This window comes from Sciurus carolinensis, chromosome 15 (assembly GCF_902686445.1).
Source record: "Sciurus carolinensis chromosome 15, mSciCar1.2, whole genome shotgun sequence".
Classification (NCBI taxonomy): Eukaryota; Metazoa; Chordata; class Mammalia; order Rodentia; family Sciuridae; genus Sciurus; species Sciurus carolinensis.
In genome coordinates this window covers 24,743,983-24,771,480 of record NC_062227.1, presented here as the reverse complement: position 1 = coordinate 24,771,480, position 27,498 = coordinate 24,743,983, and the positions used below count along the sequence as shown (strand labels likewise).

Genomic DNA, 27,498 nt, shown 5'->3' with positions numbered 1-27,498 from the left:
ATTCCATTATATATATATATACCACAGTTTATTTATCCATTCATCAATTGAAGGACATCTAGGTTGGTTCCACAATCATATATCACCTCTTTTAATCTCCATTCTTCTAATCCTTAGAAATGGGGAGAATATGACTTACAGATATGTAGTCAAGATTTAAAAACATGAAATGGGGACAACTAACTTGACCCAACCTGGGTGTTGAATAAATATTAGTTTATTCCTCTTCTTTCCCCACAAATCATATAAATATTACCCAGTGATTACATTTTCTTCTCAGGTCTTCTATTCAGAGAACACTTAGAGTATGCTTTTTCTTGTCTTATGAAGTGGGCTTACAGATCAAGTTTCTGTAGTAGTAGTTTCTGTAGATGTAGTAGCATCCTTATGTTACTACAACATGTGGGAAGTTTTTTTTTTTAGAACCAAATTGATTTCTTTTCCTTCTGGGTTGGTGGAAGCCAGGTGTCTCTGCTGGGCTCAGCTCTGACTACCTTTGCATTCCACACCTTCTTCTCACTTGCTGTTGTGACGCCTTTTGCAAAAGTCCTTGTATCCTTGGGAATACACTACTGTAATTGAATAAGTTTTTCATTCTTTCAAGTCAACCTGCTGCTGGAAAGATCACAAGAGAACCGTGTTATTATTTCCCTGAGCTACCTTTTTCCTGATTCAGCTTATGCTTATATAGACACACACACACACACAAATCCACATAGATATAAAATATCATTCCCAGAAGTAGAGGACTTATAAAAATATAAATTTTAGTCATGTGAAAGCATGTCAAGCTTGTTTGGTATCAAAAGGCTGAGTGTGAGACTGTTGAGGTGGTGTGTCCTTGCTTCTTGGGAGACTGAGGCAGGCAGATCACGAGTTTGAGGACAGTGTTGACAACTTAGCAAGACCCTGTCTCAATATAAAATAACAAGGGGCTGGAGATGTAGCTCAGTGTATGAGGCCCTGGGTTCAGTCCCCAGTAAAGCAAAAGAAAAAAAAAGTTTGCTGTGCAATCTTGGGCAAGTTACTGGTCCTTTCTGTTTCTTTGTTTCCTCATTTGTAAAATGATGGTGTTAATAGCTCAGACTTAGGATGGTAATGAGGATGAGGTTTGTTAAGACACTTAGAACACTATTTAGTAGCTAGTCAATGCATGAAGTGTTCTGTCTTCATTATTTAATCCCAATATGACATTTTGATTATATATGTTGCCCTGTGAAAGTGGACCACACTTTGGCTTTCTAACACGTGAAACTTAAACACTTGAGGAAAATGAAAATGACTTCATTTATTAAAGATCATTGTCAAAAGTAAAGGCACAACCCATTAGGTTAGGCGAATAACTTGTTTGACCTGTAGATTGTCAGGCTTGATTTTCATCGTTTGTTCTTTGTAGAATGCATATGTGATTATATAATAACAGCTGCACTTATGGGCTATATTGCTTGTTTCCTGCAGAAGAATTGCCAAGGATTGTTGTTTACAATTTAAGCTGTTGAAAATTGTCAGTAAAATCAGGCCTTGGTAGAAATATAGCGTAAACATGGCAGTCATCCTGTGACTCTGGGCCCTCAGCGTGCAGTCGGGTTAATGGTCATCGGCACCCAACAGCTGATGGTCAGAGCTGGCTGTTCAGGGCTCATTGTAAACAAGAGCTACTCACCTGCCTGGATTCAGAGCACAGTTCCTCCTGACAGTCATTCTTGTTGGTTTTGCTCCTGGTAATCATTTTGGAATTGCTTGGATTGTCAGAAAAGCTACATTATCATTTACAGATATTTTCATTAAAAAAAAAAGAGAGACAGGTTATGATCTTGATACTTATATTAAAACCTAATTAAAACTGGCATTTAATTAAGGGTATTAGTTAATGGTAGTTTAGTAACGTATATTCACCCTTCTTTTCCCCCTCCTGCATTCTGGTACTCTGAAGAATCTCTTGTGGCACAAGGACTTTTTAACCTGCAATGCTGGGGAGAGAACCCAGGCGCACTCTACCACTGAGCTACATCCCATCCCAGCCCATTCTTTAATTTGTGTTTTGAGGCAGGGTCTTGCCCAGTTACTGAAGCCAACCTCAGACTTGGGATGCCCCTGCCTCAGCCTCCTGAATATCTGGGATTACAGGTGCTCACCTGACTCTTAAGGACTTTTGAAAACAAAATTCTCTCTGAATTTTCCTGCTCAGAGAAGCTGCAGTTATAACACTTGTCCCTCTAGGTATGTTTTGTCCCTGGATAAGTCATTGCCACGTGGGAAGTACAATAAAGGCATCAATGAATATTCAAAACGTTTTCCTTTGTAGAAGGTCCATCGCAGGAAGACAGTGCAGAAGCTGTGAGCTCAACAACAGCTCATGTTCCCTTTGATTTCTTTGTCCTAGACATTAAATTTGAAGTGTGTCTAGAAATCACAATGATGAATTCTTTTACTTGAGTAGAAATTGTCAAGATTTTATAAACAAACAAAACTATACAAATGTCATCTTCTAATCGAAGCATAACAGCTCTGCTGAATTCCCTGGCTCTCTCCCTCCCCTGTTCTTCCCTCCTTTTAATCATCCTTAACCCTCTGTACTGTTTCTCATTTCCATGGGTAAGAGTCTTTGTATTGTTCACTGAAGGATCTCAAGTGGCTAGACTCATATCTACCACATAGTCCAGTGCTCCATAAATATTCGTTTAATGAGGGAAAATTGTGGCTGTTTTTACATCAAGTCAGGTTGCTTTAATTGCATGTTGAAAGGAACTATATTATACATTGTACTACATTGGAAGGTACTATGTTATATGCTACATTGAAAGGTATTATGTTAGATGTTATACCATTTTGGAAGGAGCTATATTACATGTACCATATTGGAAGGGACCATGTTATACCTTAGACTATATTATAAAATATACCATATCTGAGGGGACCATGTTATATGTTATACTATATTTGGAGATTCCTTGGAAGTATTGTCATTTATATTTCCATGCTTTCTCTTAGTGTACTTTGTATAAGTAAAAGTTTGAGAGGGCAATACTAAAATTCTGCTTAAACCATTTCCAATGGCTTCCCATTGTTTAAGGATAGAGAAGAGATCCTTAACATGGCTGCAAGCCTGGGCATCTTCTGGCCCCTTCTTCCTCTCCAGGGTTCATCTCTGCTCCTATCCTCTCTCACGTTGCTCAAATGCCCCCTTTTACCCAGGGCTGCTGACATTTCTAGTTGTACTGCCTGTACAGTTCTCCTGGCTGTTGCCTTGCCGCCTGCCTCTGCACCTCACTGCAGGCCACCGGTCCTCCACTCCCAGCTCAAGCAGCTCCTGCTCAGAGAGGCCTCCACCATCCTGCACGTTGTGCTTTTTATTTTCATGACATGTATCACCATTTTGAAATTATAGTCATAGGAATAGTGGCCTCTTAGTAATATTTTTGGGCACATATATGTAGTGTATGTTTATGATGTACCATGTGATGTTTCAATACATGTATACATTAAGTAATGTTCATTCAGGGTAAGCATATCTGTCTCCTCATTTATCATTTCCTTTCAGTGAAAACATTCAAGATCCTTTCCTCGATCTTTTTGAAACACATAGTACATTGTTGTTATCTATCGTCACCTTACTGTGCAATGGCACAACACCAGAACTTCCTACTTCTGTGACTTAGTCCCATTGATCACCCTCCACGCATCCCTCCCTCTCCCTGGCCTCTGGAAGCCATTGTGCTCCTATCAACTTCTGTGAGATCAACTTTTTTAGGTTCCACATGTGAGTGAGAACATGTAGTGCTTGTCATTCCACCCCTGACTTACTTCACTTACCATAATGATCCCCAGTTCTATCCATTTTGTCACAAATGACAGGATTTCTTTCTATGTTATGGGTGAACAGTATTCCATTGTATATAAGAACTACATTTTCTTCATCAGTTCATCAGTTGTTTCTGTTTCTTGACTTTTGTGAATAGTACCACAGGAAACATGGAAGTATAGCTATCTCTTTTTGACAAACTGATTTCATTTCCTTTGGATGTATATCCAGAAGTGGGATGGCGGGATCCTATGGTGGTTGTATTTTTAAGTTTTTGAGGACTTTTCATATTGTTGTCCGTAACAGCTGTACTAGTTTACATTCCCACTAACAGTGTGCACGTTCTCTTTTCTCCACCTCCTCCCCAGCACTTATCTTTTAGACAGTAATCTTGATGATTAGGGCAGAGAACATGTTTGTCTTTGCTCGCCATTATACCTCTTATCTCCAAGACAGGACCTGGTACCTGGCAGGCATTCAAAATATTTGTTGAATGAAGGAATCATTTCTTATATCTCAGCACTAGCCTGAGTCAAAATGAAGTGTGCCACGTGCTGCAGAGATTTGTACTCACACCTTGGGATAAGGTGATGCGCCCCCTTGTTTCTTTCTCCTTATCCTTTCTCTGGCACCCTGAATACCCTACCCACATCATGTAAAGCTTACTGAATAACTGCCTTAATTATCACTTTATAGCTCTTATCACCGGTAAATAGAAATAAGAGAGCAAGAAAATATAGAAATCAGCTGGGCATTTTAGTGCACACCTGTAATTCCCTCTACTCAGGAGGCCATGGCAGGAGCATTGTAAGTTTGAGGCCAGCCTGGGCAACTTAGTGAGATCCTATCTCAAAAATAAAAGTAAACATAGAAATAAAAGGGCTGGGGAGGTAGTTCAGTGGCTTAACACCTACCTAGCATGGTTGAGATCCTGTTTTTCATCTTTAGTACTGCTACAAAAAGAAAAGAAAATCCAGAAATCGAAGTGTTCAGTATTGCAGAAGGAAGGCAATTTATAAATACAAGACTCACTTTGTTTTGTGTTTAAAATAATATGGGCCTTTTCTTTATTGGTCAAGACAAGTTCAATACCCTGATATTGAGATAAAAGCTTCTGTGATAGGGAGAGTACCTACAAAGATGAAGTGGATTATTAAATTAGTACCTTCTGAATTGTTGGGTACCATAGATTTCTCATTTGCATAAAGACATCCAGCTGATGTATAAAAATAGATGGCGACTGCTTTTTACCTTGATGTTCAATAATATTAGTTTATTTTGCCCTGTTTTTTTTTTTCTTAAAATGCCCATTGTATAGAATGTCAGATTGGTATTTGTGGACTTAACTTATTTTGACTTTGCCATTTGTTGAAAATTCTATGAAATGTGGTATTTTTTCATTTTTCAGGTACCACATCATGGACACTGTGTGGTATATGTTGACATACATTTTTTTTCCTACATTTTTTATTGGTGCATTATAGTTGTACATCAATGGTGGGATTTGTTACATATTCATACGTGCACACAATGTACTTTCATTTCTATTGTAGAGTACCTGTGCCTTAACTATAAGTTAAAGGTTTTGTATAGACAGCATATATGCTTGAGTTTAGTCTGTTATTTATGTTTTCTATTTTTACTGTCTGTTATTTTTCCCTTTTCTCCCTCTTGTCTGTCTCATCTTCTTTTGGATTACTTGAGGTATTTTGTTTTGTTTTAGAATTGCATTTTCTCTCTACTCTTGCAGCCCTTTGCTCATTATTTTTAGTGGTCATTCCAAAGTTTACAATATGCCATTTTATCTTCTATTTCACCTTCAAATAATATCATTTCATGTATATTGTAAATACCTTATGATCTTATGATTTCATTTTCTCCTTCCTGTTTTTGTTATTATGTAACTTATTTTATTAGATATATCATAAACCTCATAATACAAAGCAATTATTTTAATGAAATAAAAAATAAGGATGTATTTTCTCTTGTATCTGTCCACAGATTCACAGTTTCCTATACTTTTTATTCTTTTAAAATAAATCCAAATTTCTATCAGGTATTATTTTCTTTGTGCTTGAAAAACTTGCTCTAACATTTCTTACAGTTCAGATTGGCTGCCCATAGATTCTCTGTGCTTTAGTTTATCTAAAAGTCTTCATTTTTGAAGGATGCTTTCATTGGATATAGAATTCTAGGTTAAGCAGTTTTTTCAGCCCTTTAATGATGGTCAGGCTTTTTGCTTGTGTTTTTTTGATGAGAAGTTTGTAGTCGTTGTTGTTCTTCTGTACATAATATGACTTTTTTCCTATTCTGCTAGTTTAATATTTTTATCTGTTTTCAGCAAGTACCTTATGATATGCCTCTGAGTGTGTGTGTGTGTGTGTGTGAACTTTTTTGGAATACATTTAGTTTCTTGAATCTGTAATTTACAGTGTTCAGCAACTTTGGAAAAAATTCAGACACTATTTCTTTAGATCAGTATTCTTTCCCTGCGCCTACCCACTCCCATCCCAGGACTCCAGGAATACGAACGTATGTTAGAGTGCTTGATGTTGTCCCATAGGGCACTGGGGCTCTGCTCAGGGTTTTCAGTCTTTTCCCCCTCTGTTTGTTTCAGTTTGGGTATTTTTTATATTGTTTTGTTTTCAAATTTTTTGGTTTCTTGTTTCATAGCTAGTAAACGTGCTGACAATCCCATCTAGTATATTCTTCATTTCAGACGTGTTTCTTATTTCCAGAAAATTTCATGTATTATATTTTCCACTTATCCTTCCAAATCTTTCTTTTTAAATCCTCAAGTAATTGAGCATATTTATGATTTCTCTTTAATGTACTTGTGTGTAAATTCCTCCATGCTTTCATTTCTAAGACTGTTTCTGTGTCTCATTTTCTTGCTTCTTTACATGTATAGTAGTTTTTGTTTGAGTGCTAGACCTGTCATTTTGGTGTTGTTTGGTACAAAGCAAGTATAAGGTTTTGTTGTCTTTCATTGTAAGTTTTGTTAGGTTAGTTCTAAAATAACCTTTACTTAAGAGTTGATTTAGTTTCACAAAAGTGGAAGACATCTGTTGTTGTCAACATAGACCTTATATTCTAACTGCTCACAACTCAGACATCTCCCTGCCTTTTAGAAACTCTGGGAATTGTTTAACTTTGAGATCTTCATTTGTTTTTTGCCCAGCATTATGAAGTTGATCCTGCCCATGTGTGACTTAATATTCAGCAACAAACTCAAGTAAACCCCATGTGGATTTCTTGAGCTCTCTTTCTACTTAGCTCCTTCCTCTCTGGTACTTTTCCTAGAAAATCCCATCTGCCTGAGCCTCCCTGAACTCTCTTCTCCTCAGTGATACCCAGTGTTCTTGGATTTTCTACTGCACTGCCAGTCTGGGTGGAGCATGCAGGCAAAAGGCTGGGATAAGTAGCTGTAGGCCTCAGTCATTCTCCTTCTCTCACAGCTTGTGCTTCTTTTTGTCTAATATCTGTAAGCAGTGTTTTGTAGAGTCGCTCCAGTTTTCTAGTTATTTATGGTGGGAATGCTAATCCAATACTGGTTAATCCACCATGACCAGAAACAGTGTCCATTTTAATGAGTATTCTGAGTATTTTCTCCTGACAGTAAGATAGCTATTGAAATCTTCTTTGGTAGTCAGAGACAAGCAGTTTTGAAGGAGGGAGAAAATAGACTCCAAGGCCATTTATTGTGCTCAGGATCTGCTCAAGCTGATCATGGTAGGGCATCCCAGAAAGGAAGAGAGTGGGACAGCTAGGAGATAAGGGGTGATATGTGGCTCCTGCTCTTTCCGGGTACTCTTTCTGAAATCATTTTTCATAGATCAGGGATATCCTGAACGGTCACACACTTCCAAAGCAATTTCCAGGCTGGAAACTTCATATCTCTTATTTCATGTATGTGCATTCATTTTTTTTTCCCAGTTGAAAGTCCATAGCACTTTATTTCCTTAATCTTTTTCTTCTGCATGAGAGCTATCATTTGATGACTTCCAAAAACCAGGCACTCTGTTAAGGGGTTTGCACTCATAATTTATTTAATGTTCACCATGACCCCATGATGTGGGTAGTAGGATGATCTTCCTTTTATTTAGGAGAAAAGTAAAATTTAGGGAGATTATAAAATTTGCCCAAGATCACACAGCCTGGCAGTGACAGAGTCAGAATTTGAATCTATGCCCTTCTCATTTCATGCTCTGTGTTCCCAGTATCAGGTTATATTTCCCCTCTTTACTACATGCTGCCTTTGTACTGCAGTGATCTCTGAGCTTATTGTACCAGCTTTTGAATTGATTACAAGAGGAAACCTGTACTGCACATCTTGTGTCTTCATAGCATCCAGCAAAGCCCTTGCCTACAGCAAGTTGAGAGGGAAAAAAGGAGGAAGATATTGTCTCCTTTATCACTTATTTTGGAAAAGAAAAAGCCCTAAACTCTTGGAATTAACTTGCTATCAAAATAATTTCTTATCAACATAATTAACATTTCAGTGAAACCTTGTTTTACTTATGTTATTTCCCACAAATCATAGTTACTGGAGTCACCTGATAGGAAATCACTATCCATCTATAGAACAACAGATGGCAATAAGGAAAAAATCATTTTAATTCTGTTAAGAATTGTACATGTCTCATAATTGCTAGGTATTATCCTGTAGATTTGGGTAATATGTTGTATGGTTCTTGTTCCTTTTAGTCATGCCTATAAATCATCTTCTCCTACAAGATTGACTTTTATGTTTTCTATAGCAAATGTTTATTAACAGACAACAGCAATATTCGATAATGAGCAACTGTTAGATGAATTTTATTAAAGTAAGATATATGGGTTGAAATAATGAGAGAAATAGCACAACAAGACCTTGTGATCAGTCACTTGAAGTTATCTTTGTATTTATTAACCAAATAGAGTACAGGGTGCTATCTATAAGGCTGTCAATAACTGGGATAATAAAGCAGTTCCACAGGAAATAGCTGGCAGGTACATCAACATCCTCAGGAGAAGATGTCAGATCTTTTGGGTCCTTACAAGAGTTCTTATATTAGCTGCAGAAACAAAAACTTGCCTATTGGATGATCATTTCCACAATCCATCACTCCCCCTGCTTCCCCAGGGTCAAATGTGTGTGTTCCTGGAGGCCTTTAAGCCACATCTGATAACCCTCTGTAGTTAAATTCACAAGCTCCAGGTGGACTGGTATTTGTCAGGCCAGAGGCTAAATGTAAGGTGAGAAAGGCTGCCCGCTGGAAGCTGTTAAAAATCTATTTCAGAACTTCTTTAGAATCTTTAATTATTCAATTAAAAAATGCCTCCAGCATTTGGGCAACTGAGTGAGAGGAGAGGTGGGAGGAGGGATTTGGGGAGGAACATTTTCCCAGTCTCTGAATTTTTTTAATTTAGAAAAACATAAAAAGAATAGATACTGATTAAAGGCAGTTAATTTTCTCTCTCTCTTGCGCTCTCTCTCTCTCTCTCTCTCTCTCTCTCTCTCTATCTCTGTGTGTGTGTGTGTGTGTGTGTGCGCGCGTGTGAGAGAATATGGAACCCAGTCTTCATGCTAGGCAAGTTCCCTGCCACTGAGCTGTACCCTAGCCACAGTCGGTTCTGTTTTTATTTGACCACTACTCTTTGTTCTTCAGAGATTGATTTTCATTGGCCATAACCTATAGTATGTTCAATTTCTATATGTACAGAAACTCTTCTGTATTTTGGAAATATAATCATTTAGAGTAAGCAACTTTAAATCTTTACTTTTCATTATTAACATTTGCAATATGATCTGTAGTAGGATAGCTATGTAAAAAGTGGGAACTAAGAGTAGAGAGGAACAGAAGAGACACAGATTTCTGTTTCTTAATTAGAGTGAGAGAGCTTTTTAGATGCAGGAGGGAGTTATGATCACATGATTTTTTGAGGTTCGGGATCTTTTCTTTCTTGGTAATTTTGTAAAATGGACAAATATCCACTGAGGTCACTTTCTTCCTTACACAGAGTATAATAAACAGTCAAGGAATTGATTTGTTGTTCCTAGTGGCCCAAACTGAATTTGGGCAATAATGTGAAAACCCAAAACTAAATTCATTGTTTCAGATCCTTGAGGTCATCCTGTCTCCCAGCATGTCATTATGTTATAGTAAACATTAGCAGTTGTATCTGAAGAACCACAAGGGAACATATGTTTTTATCCGTCTTGTGTAGATAATGCTCTTTAAAAAAATCAATGAGTCCCAGTGCTGCCAAGCACTTTAGGACACCAGAGAAAAGATGTTGAATTTCACGTTTAACAGAAGCAGCCTGAAGATTTTATGTACACTTCAAACCAAGTTAAATTTTTTTCAGTGAATTAGTGAATATTAAACATTGTACTCGTGATGTGGGAAGTTCCTTTGTACATTAACCTTAAAAATATGTTTCATGCTAATGAAATAGGCCAATTCCCCCAAACCAAAAGCTGAATGTTTCCTCTGATATTTGGATGTTAATTCACAATGTGGGGATAGGGGGAGATAGGGAAGAATAGAGTTACTTTAGATTAGGTAGAGGTGAGTGAAGGGAGGGGAGGGGAATTAGGGATGGGAAGGATAGTAGAATGAATCAGACATTATTACCCTATGTACATGTATACTATGTGACTGGTGGGATTCTGCATCATGTATAGCCAGAAAAATGAGAAATTATACTCCATTATATATGATGTATCAAAGTACATTCTACTGTCATGTATAACTAAAACATTTAAAAACAAATATGTTTGAACAGGGTGAGTCAACAGAGCATGCAGTCTTGTTTATCTCGATTGTTTTTGAAAGTGACAATTTACTTTAAAATTCTATTACATTGAAATTTCCCTGGGCTGCTTCTTTATACAAGAAAGTTGTATCCATTCTCTAATCCAACAAGTGAATGAATGTCTTTATCCAGGGCATTTGGGACCTGAAGTGTTTCAGATTTGGGAAATATCCCATATTTTTGGAATATTGGCATAGACTTCACTGACTGGGCATCCTTAATCTGAAAATTCAAAATTGGGAATGTAGATTTGAGTGATGCTCAAAAAGTTTTAGATTTCGGAACATTTCAGATTTGGAATTTTTATATTATAGATATTTAGTCTGTATTTCAGGCAACTGTGTGCAGAGCATTGTGCTTAAACTTATCAGAAATTACACATTTATCCATTCATCACTTAAATATTTATTATATGTTAATAGATGCCAAGAACAATTCTTTTCAGTGCAACATATGAGGTTTCTGCCTCACCTGTAACATAGGTGCTCCTGGGGAAGTCAGACAATATACAAGGAAACAGATATATGCATAATAGCATTTTGGAGAGGAACTATATTAACTTTTTTATCCAGCTACTAATGTCTAATAGTTGTGTAACCACAACTGGGAAGTTGAATACCACTATGTAATGATAACATAATCTGACTTTTTGTTTATGGTGCTGGGACTTGAACCCAGAACCTTGCATATGCTAAGCACATGCTCTACCACTGATCTAGCTTGTACTTAAGGTCAAGTGTGAGATCTTACAGTCATTCTTCACAGTTCTCACAGTAACTCTCTGTATTTGTTCAAATGAAAAAACTTGAGGCCCTTAGAGAGTATGTGTATTTCTGAAGGCCCAGAGCTAGCCAGTGGCAAACCTTTTTCTTTTTTCCCCCATGAAACTGAGGATTGAACCCCTAAACTTGGGAATGCTAGACAAGCACTCTAGCACTAAGCTGTACCCCCAGCCTGGCACCGCTTTTTCCAGTCAAACCCTCGTTGTCTTCTGACCATAAGTCACACTGTTTCTGTATTATTGCTTGATATCTATTGGATTATTCACCCACAGTTTCCTATTTCACATTATGAGTCTGTCAAGAATAGAAAAACTCAGCTGGGTGCTGTGGTGCACACCTGTAATCCCAGTGGCTCTGGACAGGACGATCACAAGGTCGTGGCCAGCCTCGGTAATTTAGACCCTGTCTCCAAAAAAAAAAATGAAAAGGACCGGGGACTTAAAGTGCTTGTGGTTCAATCCCCAGTACCCCCAACTCCCACAAAAAAAAAAAAAAAAAAAAAAAAGGAAAGAAAGAAAAACTTTGTCACAACAGATCCAGTTTTTTGCTTTTGCTTTTTAAAGAGCTTTAAAGCCCCAGGTCTACTTAGTGGAGAATAGAAGGAAGAGGAAAACTACTTCTAAAAATTGGCCTCAAGCACTGCATGGGTTTTCATAAGTCTCCAGGCCGATTACACTGTGCAGCCTTCCTTAGGAAATGGAGGGAAGTTTGAGCTGAGACACAAACAGGAAGGCTCGGAGGCAGCATTTGTCCAGCAGGCACCACCTCTTTAAATAGCTACGTGCACTGGGAATTCTTTCTCCATTTAGACTAGCAACTCCACAGCCCTTTGTTTGTGGCCCTGCAGGGCTGGAGGTGGCCAGGGCTGTCCTGCTGGAGGTTGGGTCAGCTCTCAGCGGGTGTGGGGGCGGTGAAGGCTGGCTGGAGATGGCCTTCCTGCCTCTGGGCCATGAGGAGACACCTTAGCAGAGATGTTTTGTGCTTCTCCCTTAAGAATATCATCTCCAAGACTTATAACCTGCTGAAAGGTAAGGTTCCAAGTACTTCCTAAGTCAATAACTTGGGAGACAGATTTCTTTCTGCAGGCTGATTCTTTATTTTACTTAAAAGAGAAGGGAAAAACATAAATAGTTGTTACAGTTTTTTTTTTTAATTTCTTTTTAGGTGGATCTTATAGTTTTATTAGTAGTTTACAGGCACATCATGTTACATGATAGTAAATTGTGTTTTTTTCTAACCTTTGAAAGCAGATTTTGTTATGATATGAATGTGAGTTTCTAAAGCTGGAATGAAGAAGAAAAGCAGATAAATTCTGTTACTAATTTGAAAAGACTAGTTAAAATGAGATCTTAATAGATGCTTTAAAATGAGTAGTTTAAAAACATCTTTTGATTCTAGTTCCTGTTTTTGTATTAGGGACCTTAAGTTATCTAATCCAATCTTTCCTAGTAATTGTCTAATTTTAGTAACATCTGCTGAAGTAAACTCCATTGCCCAAGCCAGTTATTCCACTTTTCATGGAATTAATGCATTTTTCTGGTCAGGTTTTTAAAAAGTCTTTTTATTTTCAGCTCTGGGACAAAGGGGACCAGCCAGAAGTGGCTACTGCCCTGTCCTGCAGAGGACAGGTGAGAGGGGAGGAGGTCTCATTCTGTGCTGCTCTGCAGAAAAAAGTAATGCCAGGCATTAGTGTGACCTACATTTGTCCATTTCTTTTTATCTTTTCTTGGCTTCAATCTGTTCCTCCCTTATGTACCTTCTTCTAGATTAATTAGCACCAGTGTTCAGAGTGTACTCCTGACTGAGGACAGGGCGTACTTAATTAGTCTCATTGTAGAGGCTCCACTTTGAGAAACATAAATTCACTCCCCCCACCCCCTGAAAAGTTTCCGTGAGATCGATTTACCACCTTTCATGTTTAATTTTTAAAGCATTGTCATCCTTGGAACTCCCTTGTCAATGACTTTCTATTTGTCTTTTATCTCTGTTCTGGGTCTTGTCTGTTGTATTTGGAAGGAAAGGAGAAGTGTTGAGAGAGGTGGTATTGCTGTTTATTTGAGTTTCATTTCCTTTAAATTAGATTTGAATCCTATGCTTCGGAGTGTTACGGAATATTTTTATATACGTAGTATTAACTTTATATTTACAAAGCTGTGTTTATGGTTTTCCTTATTGTTTTAAAATTGTTTTACGTGTATATTCTGTAATCAAAAAGTTAAGTCTTGGGCTGGTGTTGTAGCTGAGTGGTAGAGCGCTTGCCTCCCATGTGTGAGGAACTGGTTTTGATTCTTAGCACTGCATATAAATAAATAAATAAAAATAAAAATCCATTGACAACTAAAAAATATTAAAAAAAAAAAAAAAAGATAAGTCTACTATGATCCCATGGAGCCTTCTTTTTAGAGTTTCGTAAGAAAGTGTGCCTTAATGAAATTGTTTGGCATATGGAGGGCAGGGAGGGATTTTTTTTCCCCCAAGTTCTTCAGTTTTCCGGAGGTGTGAGTGAAACCAACCAAGGTCCTGTGATAGGGTATACATTTTCAGCATAATGCCTGCCCAGGATGTGACATAAGCTTGATGTGCTTGTTTGTGAAAATAATAATTTAACATGTGCTTTGATGATTATTACTAATTGGGGAGACTTTTTTAAACTTTAGATTTCCTAATTAATAAGAAATTTGCATTACATTCAGACCTTGTTTTGAAGTTTGACATTCCACTGTTTCTTTTGATAATACCACAGTTCTGCATGTAAGAGCTCCCCCCACTACTGTCCCCTTTGTCCATTGGTCTGTCTTTTATAGACAGATTTTTTAAGTCCATTGTTAAACTCCAAGCTAAGGGATTAATTGAATAGCAGACAGGCTAATCTAAAGCAAGTTTAATATGATAAGACTTATGTTTAGATTTGAAAATACAAAGGACTTTATTTTTATGTTCAAACAAACCAAAGAGAAAAAAAAAATCAGTTAGAAAACAGAACAACACTCAGCTACCTGAGCAAGCAGAATGTCTTGCAGATAAGGAATTCTGAAGACCATGGGCACAATAATGCAAGTCTTCTCAGCCAAGGTTCTGCCTGAATTAAAAAAAAAAAAAAATAATAACAGTAACAAAATAGCCTGTGAGATGAGCTCAAAGGAAATCAATGTCTCTTGATAATGAGTATGACAAAGTGAAGTCGAGATTTACCGGAAGGCCTCCTGCTGACTCCAGTGGAGCTGAGCTTAGGAATGTGTTTTAATGCCTGTTTTAAACCCCAGAGTGGTGTTTTGAGTCAGTCCTGCTGACGTAAACACAGACCCTGCCTGGAAATTTTCCAGAAGTAGAGGGTGAAAACAGTTCAAGCAAGATGTACAGTGCTATTACAGTGCAGGCACGGAGCAGAATTCACCACTATCTTGGGAGACTGAGGAGAGCAGCCACTGTGCTGTCCCCAGGTAGTGCTGCTTGGTGATAAGACCGGTCATAGATGGGAGATTGCACCAAGAACAATCACCCCAGCACTTATCTAAACCAATGGAAGGTTTGAGAAAAAGGGAATTGTTTCTTAGCAATTCAGAAGCCTGCAGGAGTATTTACTGGTCAAAAAAAAAAAGTATTGAGAGAAATGTTTGAGCAGCTTAAGAACTGATTAGATGGACACTCATTGTTAGGTGACTTTAGTGACAAATAAGTAATAGGTTTCCAAAGCTCACTTACCAAACAAACTTTGGGAAGTAAGCAGAGTAAACAGGCCTGGTTGTCTGTTTGCTTTGAAGATAAAAACATGAACAGTTCTCCCTTCGCCAGATACATTTGATTAAATGAACACAAAGATTTAAACCTTTCCTGTTCTCTTATGAATATACATGGTAAAACTGGGACCAAACAGGTAAAGGATATTTCCTGCTTGACTGAAGAGCATACTAGTTTAGACTTACTGAGAATTCAACTAAGTGCCTCACAAAAGTCACTGGGACAGGAATGGCCCATCTATTTTGCTTTGAAAGACAGCTGGAAAGCATAGTATTTCAGTTATTGGTGTACCAAAGTGGTGTTTGACTATCAGAATCTTCCAAATTAAGTAGACAATAATGGAGATGCCTTTGCCCTGTTTTTTCATCCTGTTCCACATGTGGAAAGTTCATTCCAAATTGTGTTTCTGTAAACTTGGAAGGGAAAGCTGGAGATGCGGTGCCTGTAACCACAGGGCAGTCCTGCCTACCCATGGTGGTGTGGAGAGAACCTGTAGTAACTTTGTGAATATTCCAGGGGGTTACTTTGTAAGAGATGTAATGAAAATGGAGACTCACTGATGATTTCATGTTAAAAGTCTTTTATAATAATAACAGTACATTATACATTGTCTTTCATTTCATGCTTTGTCAACTATGAATCATTTAGTAGGTATGGATCTTACTGTACATTTTGTTTAAAAAATATCATGGGGTTTAGCATATGATCCATTCTGGAAGCTTCTTTTTTAAAAAAAGACAACAACCCTAAAACAATCTGTTTTATTTAATTATATTAGTCTATGGATAAGAATGTTCAATCTCTTCAAAATCACTTTCTAATACATGGAATAGAAGAAATCAGAACTTGGCCTTGGGCAAGCCTATCTTGGACTTTTTTGAGAAATGGTATAGTTTCCAATGGTAAGAGGTGCCTGAGGCATTGAAACATCTGTGACTGGAAATCTCGGTTTTTGTGACAGTAGCAGAAGTGGCATTGTAGTGCAGATTGCTGGGGTAAGAAGGAACCTTCGAGATAGGAAACTCGGTACAGGAGTTTTTAAATTTGGCTTTGGGAAGTACTGGAGATCGGAATTGGGGGGAGTGATAGAAGGAGGAAGAAAACCTAAGAAACCTCTGGACCTCCACACCTGGCTCCCCAGAACTGTTCTGTACTTCTCTCTTTTTGTTTTGTTTTGTTTTTTTGGTGCTGGGAATGGAACCCAGGACCTCACACATGCTAGTCAACCCTTCAGTCCACTTTTATTTCCTTCTCTGACTACTCTCTTGAAGGAGTTCATGGTCTCCATTCCTTTTTCCCACTAAGATGTGAATCTTGGGCTGTGTATGTTTGTGTGTATGTATGTAGGGTTCTGTTATGAGAAAAAGGAAAGGAACTCCATTTTGAGAAGGAATATATTACAGAGAATGACGGTGTGTTCTTAAGCCTTAAGTGGATTCACTGAATGTTTTCCATAATCTGCTTACATGGTGTTTACTGAAGGCTTGCCTTTGGGGCTGTTACTTGACCACTTTGAATTTGTCAGCTGATCCCTCTGTTAAAGGTCAGTTCAAATTCCACCCCACCCCTTTCTCCTAAAGCACTCTCTTGCCGCCCTGCACACTGGCATTTTCTCCAGATTTCTAAGGACCATGTTATCAATATCCTTCCTTTAATATTTATACACTCCCCCTGTTCAGCAAGGTGAATGTTCTTTTTAAATGCATTCTTTTGTCTCCTTGGCTAGTCTGTTGACCCCCTGGATACAGATTCCCCACCCTGCCCAGTAACAGTCCCCTCTTCCACATACTACCTGAGAGCTGACCTTTAGAATTATTTGATTCTTGGTTATGTTATCCTCCCATTGGTTCTGTGTTTGTAACATAAGTCTACGGAGGTTGTTGTTCTACTGGATGGTTCCCCTACCTTCCCTGGCAGCCCAGTTTTGCTCACCCCATGATCTCTGCCTGCTGTGTTGTCAGGCTTGCACCATCCCTGCCCATCAGGATCCTGCCCATCCTTCTCCTTGAGATCCTGAACCTTTCTAGGAAGTACTCTTACCCCTTCCTTTGAATTCTCAAAATACTGTCTTAACTCTTAACACTTACTGTGTTCTACTTTATGTGAGCCTAGATGGCATCATGGTTGAGTGCTCCGGGAATGGACAGCCTGCAGGCAAATTCTAGCTATACCCCTCACTGAGGGTATTATCATGGACAGATGAAATATGACTTCAACTGCGATTATTGGTCAAGCATCTTTAATCTGAAAATCCAAAATATGAAAACCTCCAATATCTAAAACTTCTTGAACATCAGTGTGACACTGCACATGGAAAAAACTACACCTGATTTCTTGTGGTGGTCTTAGCCAAAATGCAGGTGCACTAAAAATGTTGTATAACATTACCTTTAGGCTTTGAGTTTATGGTATATAGGAAACATAAGCAAATTTGGTGTTTAGACTTGGGTGCCATCTCCAAGGTATCTTATTATGTATATGCAAATATTCCAAAATCCTGAAAGATAAAAAAATCCAAAACATTTCTGGTCCCAAGTATTTCAGATAAGGGATAGTAAATCTGTATGAATATGTAATTGTAATACTTATTTGCTCAAAACTTAATTTTAACTTATAGGCCCATGGTATCGTGCTAATTTGCATTTTTGTGCAAATCGACAAAAGAAATGGTAAAAAGATTTTTCTCTTTTATAAAGTATAATCCGTATTCCTTGAAAACAAATGATTGTCTCTCATGTGTTTAACTTTTGACTTTTATCATGAAGACTAGCAATGTTTAGCTTATTGTCTGACTTAGACCTCAGTATTTATTGAATGCCTATCAAAAATCTTGCCTTGGGTAGTTATAGAGATGTTAGGAAGAATAAAGTGCAATTTCTGTACTCACAAACTTATTTGGAGATATAACACACAGTAAATGAAGTAGTAATGTAAGACATTATAAGGAACTTCTGTACTCAGTTAAATACTAAGTCAGTGGTGTAGAAAACTCGGTACAATGAGAACCTCATCAGGATAATTCTTAATTGTTACAAACCTATTACAGTCATCTTCACAAGCTATCAATTCTAGAAGCTTTAGAGAACAAAGGATACAACCTCAAAGACATCACCAATTAACTAACAATAATATATTATACAGAGTATTTTTCTCTGAAAATTTGCTCCATGTTATATAGTTGATATAAGTATATCTGGAGAAAAGGAGGATTGTAATAAGTAACATATTATTTAGTTCTGATAACAGTTTTACATTAGCTCATTTTTTTGGGGGGGGCAAAAATTAGTTAATTTTTCTGCTTTTTTTTATTTATTTTTTTTATTATTATACACAAATGGGATACATGTTATTTCTCTATTTGTACATGGCGTAAAGGCATACCATTTGTGTAATCATAAATTTACAATGTTTGATTCATTCTGTTATTTTTTTCCCTTTCCCCCACCCCTCCCACCCCTCTTTTCCCTCTATACAGTCCTTCCTTCCTCCATTCTTGCCCCCCTCCCTAAACCTAACTCTAACCCTAACACTAACTCTTCCCACACCCCATTATGTGTCCTCATCCACTTATTAGCGATATCATTCTTCCTTTGGTTTTTTGAGATTGGCTTATCTCACTTAGCATGATATTCTCCAGTTTCATCCATTTGCCTGCAAATGCCATAATTTTATCATTCTTTATGGCAGAGTAATATTCCATTGTATATATATACCACAGTTTCTTTATCCATTCATCAATTGAAGGACATCTAGGTTGGTTCCACAATCTGGCTATTGTGAACTGAGCAGCTATGAACATTGATGTGGCTGTATCTCTGTAACATGCTGATTTTAAATCCTTTGGGTATAGGCCAAGGAGTGGGATAGCTGGGTCAAATGGTGGTTCCATTCCAAGTTTTCTAAGGAGTCTCCACACTGCTTTCCAGAGTGGCTGCACTAATTTGCAACCCCACCAGCAATGTATGAGTGTACCTTTCTCCCCACATCCTCGCCAACACCTGTTGTTGCTTGTATTCTTGATAATCGCCTTTCTAATTGGGGTGAGATGGAATCTTAGGGTGGTTTTGATTTGCATTTCTCTTATTACTAGAGATGTTGAACATTATCTCATTTTTAACACAAGGGGAAATTGGGTCTCAGAGTAGTACATAGATTAGTCCATCAATCAGTGGTATGTCTGTGATTCAGTTCACATCAGTCTAACAAAGCAAAGCTCTTTTTCTAAACATCTATAATATCTTGTGCCCAGGGATTTCCTATTCAGCAGCCTACTTGTGGGATTCATGATTAGATCATTATGAATGAATTTTAGCATGTTTTATTGAAGTTGGGAAGAGATGAGTGTGAAAAGGCATGCTAAGGCAGATTGTGCAAGAACTTTTATACACACTGATATGTTTGGAATGTCCTCTCAGCAACCAAGGAAGCCTCATCAAATGACTGTTAATAATAGGAGAGTTATTGTTACAGTTAGGAGGGAGGTGAGTTCTGTACCAGAAGAGTTTCAAATGAAGAATATCCAGAAAGCAGTTTGATGTCCTAAAGAGTCAGAGCCCAAGTGTGATTAGGCCCACAATTTGGGAATTCTCAGCCTGTAAATGACATCATGGGAATGGATAAGGTCATGGGGAGGGACTGAGGTTTTTGTAAATAGAAAGATAATGAAAGAAAATGCAGTGGAAGAAACCAAGAGAGCCACTAATTTTGAGGTTGACTCTCCTTAGCATTGTTCTGATCTGGTGGCTGCACTAGGAGATCTAATTGGATGTGGATGTCTTCCAAGAGTGATCACCAGTCACTCTTTAGGGTGGTTTCCTCAAACAGTGGCTTAGCCATTAACACTTGATTCTTACTGGCATCACTCCCACAAGACTGCACACTCAGGAGGGGCTTGCTCTAAGCATTTGTGTGGTCTAGAGATGGGGATAACTCTTCCATAAATCACTTGTTTAATTAGATGGGTCAGCTTTTCTTTGGGACTTCTTTTTCATAAAGTTGGCACATTACATTTCTAGTTTTAAAGCGAATTAGTGCGGTGGTAAAATCACATGAAATGACTGACAGTCCCTTAATTAGCTTCAGGTTTCTTGTGAAAAGTTTCAAAAAGTTTACTGGCAGCTTCCTATGTCCTAAAAAATGTATGAGCTCTTTGATTCTATGGTTGTGCCCTCTTTCAGTAATGAGCAGAAGAAACTGTATTGCTCATCAATAAGCAACTTTTTGGCTGTGGTCACTACCTGAGAAGTAAAAGTACTGCAAGCAGCCTACTTGAAAATATCTAAGACGTGACAAAGTCCTGTCTCTGAGTTGTGGCTGTGAGTTTGAATCTTAGCTTTTCTTCCTAGCCAGCCATGCCTCTTTAGGTCAGTGTCAGACTCTCTTTAAAACTTTGTTTCCTCTTCTATAAAAGAAATTATAATAGTACCTATAGGATTTCTCATGGAATTGTTGAGGATATTCAACAACTCTATTACTCAACTTAAGGAACTAGGGAAGGTTACAGATAATTACTGAACATTAATGAGTTTATGGGACCAAACGGAGTCTGTGACTCCGTTTTGTTCTGTTTTCAATACCCTTGTGATTACTGCACTGTCTGAAAATATTTCTATGTGACTTTTCTGAATATATTGCAGTTCCTAACTAGATGGTACTGTAAATAACAGATTTTGAAATGAAAGACAATGTATAATGTACTGTTATTATTATAAAAGACTTTTAACATGAAATCATCAGTGAGTCTCCATTTTCATTACATCTCTTACAAAGTAACCCCCTGGAATATTCACAAAGTTACTACAGGTTCTCTCCACACCACCATGGGTAGGCAGGACTGCCCTGTGGTTACAGGCACCGCATCTCCAGCTTTCCCTTCCAAGTTTACAGAAACACAATTTGGAATGAACTTTCCACATGTGGAACAGGATGAAAAAACAGGGCAAAGGCATCTCCATTATTGTCTACTTAATTTGGAAGATTCTGATAGTCAAACACCACTTTGGTACACCAATAACTGAAATACTATGCTTTCCAGCTGTCTTTCAAAGCAAAATAGATGGGCCATTCCTGTCCCAGTGACTTTTGTGAGGCACTTAGTTGAATTCTCAGTAAGTCTAAATTAGTATGCTCTTCAGTCAAGCAGGAAATATCCTTTACCTGTTTGGTCCCATAAACTCAAATCCTAAAGGTAATGGATCTGGGAGACTATACATCACCGGGCTATCCCTCCCTTCCTCTTACAGAATCCCACATTGGTAAGCAGAGAGCTGACCTAACTCTGTCACATAAGCAGGAGTCAGAACACCTGAAGTTTTTGCTATTTTCATTTCCTTTGTTCCCCAGATTAGGTTGCAAACAACGCTTGCCTGAGTATCGTATGAGTCTGTACTGTCTGTGACACAGAATCACGAAGGCAAAAGAGCTTAAGCCTTTTTCTTAGGATGTTATAAATATCAGCTTAGTTTGGGTCCAGGTATTCTTAAAGGGTACACTGTGTACTGCATTTGAAAGCAGTCCTGCATAATGTTATCTATGAAATTACCCCAAATTACAATATTAAGATACATGTTGAAGGTCCCAATGTAAGTAGTGATATCCTTCTTGGACTACTGATTAGGGTTATGGAGTTTACATGATTCAAAATGAATAATAGTGTTGGCAAAGTGGGCATTTTGAGAAATTGCATGTTTGTCACATTTCTTTGGGAAGAACAAGTTAGCAGGAGGCTTTATCATTGCATCTACTTACTTTTCACCCCCTAAATATGAACACTGTATTTATATTCCAGACTTTCAATTTTGTTTTCATAAGGATTCTTTAAAGTTTACTCCCAAGTCAGTTATACCACAGTCTCCTAAACAGCATTTTTATGAAAACTGTTTGCCCTGGTTCTATTGTGGAGGTTAATTTCAATTGCTTGCCAGTCTTATGGACAGAAGAAACATCTGTCTGTTCTTGTGGAGCATTTTAAACATCTTCCCCATTGTTCGGAAAGATGTATTAGGTAATGGTGCAGATCCATTCATCAAGAATAGAACAGGCCTCAGACAATTCTTTATGGCTTCAAAATTACCCTGACCTATGTGTGTCTTTCTGGCAGGAATCCAAACATCCAGCTATAAAAGTAAATAGAAGAGAATGCAAAATGTCACTAACATTGAACCTCAGGGTCCTTAGCTATGTAAGAGAGATCACTATGAACTTGAATGGCTTAGGAAACTGCAGCATATACCAGGCTGCAGTAAGACGTTGGAAAGGAGGGGCAAGCAGAGAGGGTCACACCCTTTCTAAGTGGCAGAGCAGGCATGCTGAGTCCGCACATGGCTTGGCAGCACGTCTCACCTCTCAGGCCTGGCCATGGACTTCAGTAGGCCCACATACTTTCACGCAGGGCTGCCTCTGTTGAGCCTGGGCCATCCCAGCTCTAAATCAGAGCTCAGGGAAGAACAGTGACAAGGCCCGATGGCTGACCAGAATCAGCAGGTTGTATGCAGAAGCCGGACCACCAGGCTACTGCCTCCAGATAGAATTTGACCTTAACTGAACATTCACTTATAGCATATAAGCAATGGAGGCTGAGAAAAATCAATCAGTCTTGTAATGTACATGAATTTCACAGTCACAGAATGTAATTTTCTTTATTTCTTGTAATAAAATTTATATTCTGAGTCCACATTTCAGACACATTGCGGAAAAACTAAATCTGGTCACAGCCGAAAGCCAATCAGCTCAATCCAATTTAGTGCTTTTGAAATGACTTCTGGGTAAAATTCAGGAATATTAAGTTTCCATCCTTCATCCCCCTCCTTCCTTCTCTCCCTGTGGCTGCTTGAAGTCATTGCTTTCATATGGGCAGCTAGGAGGACATCCTCTAGGACTTAACTGACTTTACTGAGTCCTGACCCAATGGAGTTGGATATAGGGCTTTGGGATGGAAACCATGTCTGGGACCAGGAGCTTGGCACCTGCCTGACTCCCTGTTCTCAGCTGAGCCCGTAGCCTCCTCTGGTTCCTGGTAGACACTGTCACAGCCCCTGCCATCTGAACCCTTATCTCCAGCCAGGTGTGCCTCTCTGGCTGAGAATCAATCAATCTCTGTCTCCTCTTAGTTAAAATGAGAACCCCCTTAGGCAATTCGGGGAACTCCTGACCCCATTAAGCTCAGCTCTGGCTGCCATCCCTATTCATTCTTCTTGCTTCTGTGACAACAGGAGATATGTCTTGGAGGTGTGTCCCCTCATCATGTAAGAAGGAAGGCGGGCAGCAAGTGTCTTACCAGATCCTCCTGAACTTTATGGGGAAACCCTGGAAGACCCCAATTCCCACCGGAGTACATCTGGCTTTATTCTGGGGGTGGGACATGACCTCAAATTTCTTAGAATGATCTTTTGCTCTCCATTTTTCCCCCCTTGGCTTCAGATTGGAATGGTGTGGTATAAAAACTTGTTTTGCCAGTTCATGTCTCTTCTCAAACTTTTTGTCTCTCATTTGAACTGGAGCCAAGAATTTGGAGTGTTTGCTGTTTTTGTGTTTTGTTTTTTTTCTCCTAGCACCTCTCCCCAAGGCACCTGGCCATCTCCTATCTCTTGGAATGTGGATTTAGGGAAGAGGGAAAGGAGAGATGGGTCACGTCTGTCAACATCCTGTCCTGTCATCCTGGCACAGAGCCTCCAGATCTGACCTGCCATCAAGGACCAGAGTGATTCCTTTCTTCCTTAAAATTCCAGCCATTTTTAGGAACACCCCCACCTCCTGCCAGGCAAGGACTGCTGCTAAGTACCTCTGTTACCGATGTGGAGCAGAACACCTTCCTCATAGGGTTGAGAGAGCACTGGTTTTTAGAGTGAGAGAGTGTTCACTGTTTTTTTTTTTAAACCCAGGGGCACTTAACCACTGAGCCACATCCCCAGCTCTATTTTGTATTTTATTTAGAGACAGGGTCTCACTGAGTTGCTTAACCCATCACTGTTGCTGAGACTGGCTCTGAATTCATGATCCTCCTGTCTCAGCCTCCCAAGTCACTGGGATTACAGGTGTGTGCCACGGCACCTAGCACTTTTTTCTCTTTATTGAGACAGGGCGTCACTATGTTGTCCTGGCTGACCTCAAATTCCCCGAGCTCAAGTGATCCTTCTGCCCAGTCTCCTGAGTGACTGAGTCTACACTCATGTTAACCATGTCAATCTTCCATTTTTTTTTTTAATGGTGATAAATTTTAATTGTTTGTTGCCACAGTATCAGCCTTCATATGTACATATAAATAATTACAGACCATAAATATCCATATGGCAAAATATTTGCCTCTAGGTGAAAAAAAAAAAGAAAAACAAATTTTTGCAATAAACATGACTTAATACTGAAGACAAACACATGCTGAGGAAATTTTGCATCTAAGGTGACTACATCCTACATTGCAATTCTTACTCTAAGAACTCAAGTAGTTAAGAAACAAAAATGCAATCCATGTTTTCAAACCAAATGAAAAATAATTATAAATAGGTAAAGTAAAAAAAATGGAATGCCTCACGAATTTGCGTTTCATCCTTGCGCAGGGGCCATGCAAATCTTTTCTGTTTTGTTCCAATTTTAGTGTATGTGCTGCCAAAGTGAGCACATCAATCTTCCATTTTAAAATGTTTTCCTAAGACTGATTACATCATCAGTGAGGGATTGCTTGAGATATATAGGTAATTATATATATCGATGGACCTTCCAAATATGTGGGTTCCTCATCCTGGATTCAACCAACCTGAGTTTGAAGATATTCATAAAAAAAAATCGTACCCCTACTAATGTACAGACATTTTTGTTGTTTTTCTCCAAAGAATACAGTATAACAACTATCACACAGTAGTTATTTTCTTTTAGGTATTATAAGTAATCTAGAAATGATTTAAAGTATACAGGGAGGGAGGATGACTGTGTGTTTGTGTGTGTGTGTGTGTGTGTGTGTGTGTGTGTATGTGTGTGTGTGTGAGATTGGGTTAATTATATATAACATTTATATATACCTTGCGTGCACACACACACACACACACACACACAGTGTGTGTGTGCAGTCACATTTCTCTAACCTCTGGATCTTTTTAGGAACTGGCTCTTCAGTTATGGTGCTTACTATCTTGTACTTTTCCTGGGCTGCTTTCTTCCCCAAATCTGGGAAATCCACTGGTGATATTACATTTAAATTACAAAAAGGAGTTAGAGGGTTTCAGGCAAAGTGCCTGGGAGACCAAAGTGACTGCTGCTCTCCTTGACTGTCCTGGCCCTACCTTTCTTGCCTTTTCTCCAGGAGCTCCAGTAGAGGCTTCTGGGTTCTAAATTTCCCCCAGCTGGGCTTCTAATGACATCTCATACTTCTTTATGCCTTTGCCTCAGGCATTCAGCTTGTTGTTCTTTTATCTTTAAAGCTGGTCCTACTTACCAAGCCCCTGGAGGTTCTTTACTTCCCTAAGTTTGCCTGCAGAAATGAACACAGGTTTTTCTAGGCTGTTTTCTTGCAATCCTTTTAGACAAATCCAGACCTTTTCTGTCTTAAGGGCACTTACTTTTAACCCGAGGAAATAATGAACTGCTCAATGAGTCCAAAGTTCCTATATTGGACAACTCCCTTTGCCCTCCAGTGCACTTTCCACTCTCCTTTGGCTCTGGGCTCTGGGGTCATCCATAAACCTCCCTTGCCCTCTGGTTCCTTGTTGAGTCCAGCCAGTGGGAGAAACAGGAGGAGAGCAGAGGGTGGTGGAAAGAAAGTGAGGCTGGGTGTTTTAACCCCCACCTTGCCACCCTAGAAAAAACCTCTTCCCAGGACACACAAGACCACAGCTTTTTCCATGACCCTCTCCTACTCCTCCCCTTCTGGCTAGGAAGTTCTTTTTGATTCTGGTGACTCTCTCCCTCTGGCTTCTGAACTAGGGTTGATGTTGCCTCATCCTTCCAATTGCTACCCTTCAGGTCCTTAATTTTTTATTGTTGGCTTCCCCTCATGCTGATCACCATTTGAAAAGAGCCAGATAGCCTCCTGCTAAAGTCTGGGGGTGGGAACCCTGCTTTAAGTTCATTATCTACTTCTCCCAGGACCCCAATCATGTCCATGCAGTTGTAGATACTTAGACCACAGGTACCTCTGGGTGCTTTCTGTTGCTAGAGGTATCTCTGAACTGGAGACCAGCAGTCCTAGTAACCCATGTGCCCCAGACTTTTTGAATCAGAGCCTGCACTTTAACAGATTTTTAGGTGATTTATATGCACCTGATAAAGATGCATGGTTTTAGGGCTCAACTCCCTTCTGAGAGTGGAAGTAGCCAGGAGCCTTCATTGGATTTAAACTTTCCATTCTAAATGTAATCTCTTTCTGGGAAAAGTCTATAACTTCTCTTGCTTCTCCTGCCCTGCCTCCAACCTCATGTTCCTCATATGTCTTTCCTTATTTTTCTATCACACAAACTTATTGAACCCATTCTAAACTCCAGACTCTGTGGTAGATACTAGAAATACAAACAGTATGGTGGCTCTTCCCTCAACTCATCTTAGTGAAGAAGTGAACACATGTTTATACTCAATTTCAGTACAGAAAGTACTATATAGTACCTGGTATATCAGAGAGAAGAGCAAAATTATCCAAACTAGAATTACTTTGATTGATGAATGTGAGGAAGTCTCAGTAAAATCTTTGAACAGTGTTGTGTTTTCTAAGTTCAATCATATTTGAAAATCTTGAGTAAAGACATTATGTTATGATTTGGATCTTAAATCAAAGTCTCCCCAAAGTTCCTGTGTTGATGGTGTGGTCTCCAGCTGATGGTGCTATTGGGAGGTGGCAGAAACCTGTAGGAGGTGGGACATAGTTGGAGAACATAGGTCATGGGGACCCCCGACTCCTTTCTTTTTGCTTCTGCGTTACTATGAGGTGAGAAACTTTGCTCTACCACGTGCTTCCTCCGTGATGTTCTACCTCACTAGAGGCCAAAACATGGGACCCATCAACTATGGACTGAAACCTCTGAAATCTTACCAAGATTATCTTACCTCATTATACGTTGGAGGATCTTGGATATTTTGTCACAGCAATGGAAAGCTGACTAGCACAGGTTCCTTGTCTTCAAACTTTATCCTAATGCTTTTTTTTTTAAACAAATACCAGGGTCTTTACTAGGAACATCTAGCAATCTGTGAAGTCAGAGTTATTTGTATGAAGGCAGCTGCTGAGCAGCAAATGACTGTGGGCAGCAAGAGCCTAAAAATTAAAGGATTGATTTTTTTTTCCCCCAGAAGGAAATCCTGTAAGCAACACCCCTATTCAAGTTCCTGCATATTTCACATAAATGAAATAACACAGGTTCTAAATTACCCAAGTAGAAATGGAGGAACACTATTTCA

General features: G+C 38.8%; 1 protein-coding gene and 1 non-coding gene across 6 annotated transcripts in view; one reads left to right on the top strand and one right to left on the bottom strand.

Moving 5' to 3' along the window:
- Arhgap28 (Rho GTPase activating protein 28) overlaps positions 1 to 27,498 on the top strand; it is a 192,030-nt gene that overhangs the window by 43,224 nt on the left and 121,308 nt on the right. The window contains exon 1 of one of the 5 annotated variants that reach the window (XM_047526803.1): positions 12,183 to 12,413. The exons of the other annotated variants lie outside the window; for them this stretch is intronic. The gene's annotated coding sequence lies outside the window, so the exon portion shown is untranslated. Of the gene's footprint in view, positions 1 to 12,182; positions 12,414 to 27,498 lie in introns of those variants that run through there. 5 annotated transcript variants of the gene reach the window in all.
- LOC124965882 (U6 spliceosomal RNA) lies at positions 24,630 to 24,736 on the bottom strand. Its single transcript, XR_007105265.1, has one exon. It is a non-coding gene; the product is annotated as a U6 spliceosomal RNA (small nuclear RNA).